Source organism: Vanellus vanellus (assembly GCF_965231255.1).
Source record: "Vanellus vanellus genome assembly, chromosome: 8".
NCBI lineage: Eukaryota > Metazoa > Chordata > Aves > Charadriiformes > Charadriidae > Vanellus > Vanellus vanellus.
In genome coordinates, this window is record NC_138913.1 from 2,069 (window position 1) to 7,993 (window position 5,925).

At 51.3% G+C, this 5,925-nt stretch overlaps 1 long non-coding RNA gene across 1 annotated transcript; it reads right to left on the reverse strand.

Moving 5' to 3' along the window:
* Nucleotides 1-2,758: 2,758 nt before the first annotated feature.
* LOC309674796 lies at nucleotides 2,759-3,227 on the reverse strand. Its single transcript, XR_014269425.1, has 3 exons — nucleotides 3,109-3,227; nucleotides 2,943-2,996; nucleotides 2,759-2,825 (listed from the first exon to the last, which is right to left on the reverse strand). It is a non-coding gene; the product is annotated as an uncharacterized lncRNA (long non-coding RNA).
* Nucleotides 3,228-5,925: the final 2,698 nt, after the last annotated feature.

The following is a 5,925-nucleotide window of genomic DNA, read 5'->3' on the forward strand; positions in this document are numbered from 1 at the left end:
GCACCTGTAACTATTAATCAACCAAAGGACATTGTGGGCTTGGGACAATGTGCCCCATGAACTCCAAATCCAGGAGCGTAAGTGACCCTGCCTGCAAAAACCCCAGCCTGTGCCTGCCCTCCGCCCAAACTTTGGCGATGAATGTCACCTTGCAGAGCAGCCAGCATGGGAGGAAAAAAAAACAGCCAGGGGAAGGAAAAAAAAAAACTGGAATACAAAAACCCCAGCCAGGGGATTTATTTGCCCTACGAGCCTGCAAATCGCTGACTGCTCAGAGCCCCGTCACGCTGCTCTACACCCCTGCTCTTTCTGCACGCTTACTGCAAGTTACCTACAACAACTGCATCAATACCCCAAATGCATTACTACCTTACCTTATCTTACCTCGCAATGTGGTTGTCATTCGCTCCGTTCCCGGTGACGTGCAGAGAGACAGAGACCCTTTAACCATCTACGCTGCCTACGCAATACCGTATGATACATACAAAGATAGAGCTGTGTCATGTACACACCAGTCTAACAACTTGACGTGCCCTTAGAGCGCCATCGAGATGAAATACGATACAGGGTGATACGATGCAGGTCCATCTCTGACAGCAGTTGAGATAGTTATGGGGTGGTACGATGCGAGATGATCTCTGGCGGCGATCCAGATGACTACGGAGGGGTGCCAACAAAAGGCAAACGCCGATATGAGGCAATACGATGCGTGACGCTCTTGGATGGTGGTAGACACCGATGCAGACCCAGACGAGGCAAATCCAATACAGAGCCAAACAAGGCACTAGGCAGTCAAATACAGAACGCTCCAATAACAAAACCGCAATAGGGGGTGGTACGATGCAAGACCCTCTCGGATGGTGGTCGAGACAATTTCAGGGTAGTACAATGCAAAACCGATAGTTAGAAGAACAATACAATACACATTCAAACACACAGATACGGGGTGGCACAAAGCCAGATCGTCTCTGCTGGCAGGCAAGATGGTTACGGAGCGTCACAATGCAATACAAAGTAGACTACGCAATATGAGATGGTGTCCAATGTCAGTCTAGACTATTACAGAGGAATACAATGCACAACCACTACAGAGAGGGACAGTGCAATAGGCATTCAAATAGGCAATGATGCAATTATAAAAAAAAAAAAAAAGGAAAATCAGGGTCGTACAATGCAAAACCGTCTCCGATGTCAGTCGAGACCATTACAAAGTTATACGATGTGAGACACGATGCGATACGGAGTGATATGATACAAGATGGTCTCAAATGGCAGTCGACACTGTTACAGAGCTATACAATGCAAAGCCAATACAACACCAAACAACGCAACGTGCACTCCGGTACAGAATGATCTGATACAAAAAAAAACAGTAGGGGGCGGTATGAAGCGAGATGGTCTCACGTGGCGGTCGAGATAGTTACGGAGTGGCACGATGTGAGACAAAACGCAATACGGGCCGTTACAGTGTGAAACGGTCTCAGTTGGAGGTTGAGACTATTACAGGGCAGTATGATGCAAAACCGATAGAGCCTAATAATGCCGTACCCATTCAAATACAGAACGGTCCGACACAAAACGCAAGATGGGGAGTTACGCTGCGAGACGGTCTCTGAAGGCAGTTGAGACAATTACAGGGCGGTACAATGTGACGCATAGCTAAATACATAGCTTTACAAAGCAAAAGAAAAAGTAAGTTCTGCATGGCGAGGCGGTCTCGGATGGCAGTCAAAACTAGAATGCTGCGATACAATGCAACTCTAGAACGACACATGCCTGAGAAGCTTGGCTTTAGGACCCTACCTCAGAAAGACAGGCGGATGAGATGCCGTAGCACATCTCTATGGAACCGGGAAGTACCAGAGCAGAGCGCTCCTTCCGGGCCAGATCACCTCCCTGAACGTGACCCTCCAGATACATCCGTGACGCTAGGTGTGCTTGAAGCTCCGATCGCAGGTGGCAGACACGGACCCGTGGCGCGTGCAGAGGCCGCAAGAGTGACCGTGAGATGCTGTAAGACTGTGGGTGAGAACAACTCACGTATGGTCAATGATGCCAGCACAGAAGCCCTACGGTGCCACAATGATGCAAATGCCTTATAGCGGCCCTGCAAGAGAGGCGACAGCTGCCACCCCTGACAGAAAGCGACCGTCAAACTCATCACGGTGGATGCATGAGAAGGCAGGCTTTAAGACCTGAACTTCTTAAAGACACGGGAATGAAACCCCACAAGACTACTCTGTGGAAACGGGAATCTCAACAGAGCCGCATGTGCCGCCTGGCTTGCCGCCGCAAGTGGAGACCAATCGGAAAGATTCGAAACATAATACACGCTGGATTGAAGGACGCTTTAAAGTAGACTATCGAGATGAGAAAGGCTCGACAGGCACTACACTGATGAGGTGATGCTCTCTAGCCACTCTGGAGGGCTAGTGAGATGCCTGCTGATCAAAAAAGAGCTATGGAGACTTCGAGACCGGAGGAAGGTATTACGCAAGATACAGAAGACAGGCCGTGCAAACTACATGATGACAGACACGAGCCGGAACCACCCTGACTGGTGCACACTACCGTCACGCAGAAGAGTAACCCCCTCCCTTTACCTGCCTAAAGGGGACCGCTCAGGGACAGCCCTCTGCCCTACGCTAACTTTAAAACCCATCTCTCCGGTTGCTGACCCTGTCCCCTCCCTCCCCAAACGATCTCCGCCGCGAGTCCCTCCGCTGAGCTTTCAGAGGGCCCGGGCTCCAAAGCCATCCTTGACGAATAAAACCCCGATTGGCAAACGGCGTTAATCTTGCAGGCGATGGATTCTTCTTCAGCGCCTGCAAAAACAAACAAAGATGCACACGCAACAGTGCCGTTGCGAAGCATCGTGTCGGTCAACATAGACTTTTCCTGTGACAGCCCCCGCCTTGGACACGCCGTGGCGTTCCGCTCACCTGCTCTGCACAGATTCCGGAGTCAGATGCTGGGACCGTCATTGTTTCTGGCACCTAACGGATTCAAGAATTCAAACCGTGGAAAAACAACAAAACAACCAAGTGTAACTGCAGTTACAGAGGCAGCGGTCACATCTTCCCTCTAATACCAGAAACGATGACCCACCTTCTCACGGTACTCTGCTTGGCTGCGTCACCCTGCGGAGCTGGTCCCTCTACGTCTGAAAAAACAACATCAACGATCAGCTGGACGCAGAGAGGTAGCTTCATAACCCTAAAGTCTTGTTCCTATTTAGAAACCTCATGTGGAGGCCATCTGGCGGCTCACCAGAAACACCACCCACAGACTTCAAGCCCCACACATAGCAGCCTTTGCGTCTTTGAGATGCAGTCTCCGGACCTACTGCTGAATGGCCCTTCCTGCAGAGCTCTGCCCTTCCCCATAAAGCGTTAATGAAAAACCTGTTCTCAAAACCCACTGACGGCCGCTCAGTCCGAAATGACCTTACCGCCTTTGCCTCGACACACCAACATATTAACCGTAAACTCTTACAGCTATCCCACCTACCCCCGACTCTACACCCCTGGGCAGGGTGACTCCGAGCCACACAGACATGCACAGATACTACACAGAACACTACAAACAATGTGCCTCAAAGATGAGAGAAAACTCTCAGAGAGAGGAATGATGCCGGGATGGAAGTCACTGTCGGGCAAGAAGACCTGCGAGACCGCAACAGTGACGCGAGGAGGCTCTGGGAAACACCCCAAAAAACCAAACCAAAACAAAAAAAGAGTAGGACGTCAGGGCCTGTGACGAGAAACGACTCTCAAAACTGAGATGATGTAGGTGCACGAAACCCGGCTTCAACACCTACAAACATAAGGATGAAGGGAACGACACGCGGTCCCTGAAAATGGATGGGTATAGAGCAGAGCTGCTTGTGCAGCCGGGAATGATGCTGCAAAAGCAGACCGACCGAAGAGTCTTCCCATCAAGACCGATCCACGCTTTAAGCTCATAAGGCAAGAAAAGCAGCGCCCGATTGGCACCATGCTGATGAGTACTGGCAATTGAACCCCACAGGCTGCGCCTGAGGCACGTGTCGTGCTCCTTGTGCAAAGAGCAACGAGGACATTAAGAATTGAGGAAGCTCTACAACACATAAGACATATCACACAGACTATACAACAACAGACACAGGCTGGAACCGCCCTGCCCGGCACATGCTAGCGTTGTGCTGAGGAGTAACCTGCTCCCCCTTTACCTGCCCAAAGGGGACCGCTCCTGGACAGCCCTCTGCCCTACGCTACCTTTAAAACCTGTCCCTGCAATTGCCGACCTCGTCCCCACCTTCCCCCGACCCCACCGCGGTGCCGCTCCCTCAACTTATCTTTCAGAGGGCCGGGAGGCTTAATCCATTCGCAACAAGGAAAACCACAATCCGCCGACAGGATTCACCCTGCTGTCACCAGGCTCCTCTTTGTCACCTTTAAAGAAACACCCAAACCGCACACAACGGTGCCGTCAGTCGGCATCGCATCAGTCAACACGGACCTTTACCGCAACACGCCCCTCCTCAGAAGCGCCGCTGCGTTTCTGCTTACCTGCTCCGTGTCAACTCCAAAGTCGAATGCTGCGGCTGCGTGTGAGCCAACACGGGCGGGGCGCAGGAAGAGGCACAAAACCACAGATGAAGTGCGACGAGTAAGTTTTTTGTCATTACATCGCCAGCCGGGAATTCCCAAAGGGGGGCCCGGGCAGAGGCACACGAGCGCAGATCCAGGCACCGATCTGTCTGTGCTCGAGGATCACCAAATGTGCTGTTTGCACCTGTATATTGGGGATTGTGTGGCCAAAGTTCACTGCCGCGCTTTGCCCTTTCCCACAGGGGGGGGCAGGAATCTCAAGCTTGTCCAACACGGTGCTTCCGAGTCTCTCGCAGGCCTGTGTTATCAAAACGCAGATGGTCTGCCTGTCAAGCACACGAGACTAAATAACTATTCGTATGGTATATGTGTTCTTCCACACCCGAGCTCCGAGTCACTTAAGCAGGTTTAGAATCCTCCTTGACATCCTTCTGTTTCTTCTCCCGTGCAGATGGTCATCGTTTGTGGCACCTAAAAGACCGAGAGACTCAAAATTACCATTGCGCTCGCAAGAAGTCACCGACCCCGTGCACCTCCTCTCGACTACCTGGCTCGCCTCAAACCCTCATCCGCTCCCAAAGGCGGTGCCTGCAAAGTAAAAGGGAGAAACGCTTCACTGAGCTGACACGTGATACTTTGCTATTAGCTGCTAAAGGGGCCCGCGAGGGCCTCGCCGGCTCAAACCGCTCATCGACTTGTGGCATCGTCCATCTAAGCCTGTGTGCGGCACCTGCAAAAACACAAGCAGAGCAGCACGTGCTGAGATACAGTCTGAAACTTTAGGCTGTGGATAACAACTCCCATCTCCCGCTTCTTTACCTTGACAGCTTTCCGGCCCATCCTCCGTCAGCTTGGGTTGCCGCCCTGGGTCTTACGCCCCACCTGTAAAACACAAACGGCACGGGCTACTTACAACTTGACCGGCCTGAAAAACGACTGATACTTCAGCCCGCCAATCGCCGGTCACCTGGACAGAGTCAGGCACTGAGTCAGCTCATCGCTTCAAGGATTCAAATTAAAAAAAAAAAAAAAAAAAAAACCACACACAAAACCATGATACCATAAATGCTGTCATAGAGCCACCGGTCACATCTTCCCTCTAATGCCGCACATGTCGACCCGCCTTCTTATAGTGCTCCACTCGGCTCTGCTACATCGTCCTGCACAGCTTGTCCCTCTGCATCTGAAAAACAACATCAAACGAGTCACCTGGATGGGAAGCGATGGCATACTCATTCCGACGGTCACATTCCCATCTACAAATACTATCTAGACTCCAACTACAGCCTGCCATAAAAAAAAAAAAAAAAAAAAACACACACACACACACAAA